At 42.6% G+C, this 1,114-nt stretch overlaps 1 protein-coding gene across 1 annotated transcript in view; it reads left to right on the top strand.

The window, feature by feature from the left end:
* Positions 1 to 1,114, top strand: part of LOC117939683 (receptor-type tyrosine-protein phosphatase-like N) — a 23,580-nt gene that overhangs the window by 11,864 nt on the left and 10,602 nt on the right. The window lies entirely within an intron of this gene.

Below are 1,114 nucleotides of genomic sequence, written 5' to 3'. Positions count from 1 at the left end.
ACACACACACACACACACACACACACACACACACACACACACACACACACAAATATCTTTATTTACTCAAGCATTTCAGGTTCAACAGAGACAAAAGCTGTTAAAATGCAAAACAGGATCATCTTAAATAAGATGCACTCTAATCTAATCTTCTAAAGGTTTAACAGATTAAATAAGCTATATCTAATATCTATATCTAATATCTATATCTAATATCTATATCTAATGAGTTATCTTATCTAATAAGGACCCAAAATACTGGTTTTAACTGTTGTTTTTCATATCATTGGTTTTGTTAATGCAGTCTGCAATATATCTAGTTTGCTCAACATTAGAGAGTTTTAACCCAAATTCAATTTAGTGCAGTCTGGAATCAAATATATATATATATATGCTGAAAATATTTAAGATTAGAGATGTGAAATGGGTCATTTTTTGACTGCAGTCTGGAATTAAATGCATTTTACTCAAATATGCCAGAGATTTAAAACAGAATAGAGATGTTTTAGGGTATAAAATGTATTATTTGCAGTAGAGTGTGTCACATGCAACCTGTTACTCTCTCTGTCTTTTTACACACACTCTCACTCTCTCACACTCTCACACTCTCACTCTCTCACTCTTTCATTGCAAGTGGCTTCCTCGAAGCATCATCAAACACACACACTGAATGCTGCTCATCTTCCCTACATGTCCCAGTCTCTGGGGACGGGGGACACAACGTCCTCCAGGTGGACACAGGAACACGGAGCCATCAATAACTCAGCTGCCTCTGAAGGCTGAGACACACAGGAGCGTGCACGCTCACGCACGTGCACGCTCCCGTAACGACATCCTGACCCCCCGTTGGAGCCGACAGGGAGGAACCAGCCCCCCCCCCCCCCCGACTGTTTGATGGACAGGAGACACGTCACCGCTTCCTGGAGCGTGTCTCTGCAACCAGACCCGGCTCAGAGACTCCACTCTCGGCTCATCTGCTATTCTCGTCACGCTGCATTCAGGGTACCGTGAATAAGAGAATAAGAGGGTCTACGTCAGAGACTGGATCACATCCCTCCTGTTCCCACTGAGACCAAGAGACTGGATCACATCACTCCAGTTCACACTAAGAACA

The sequence above is a fragment of the Etheostoma cragini genome, chromosome 24, assembly GCF_013103735.1.
Source record: "Etheostoma cragini isolate CJK2018 chromosome 24, CSU_Ecrag_1.0, whole genome shotgun sequence".
NCBI lineage: Eukaryota > Metazoa > Chordata > Actinopteri > Perciformes > Percidae > Etheostoma > Etheostoma cragini.
Note: the sequence above shows the minus strand (reverse complement) of the source record. Positions and strands in the feature narration are given on the sequence as shown.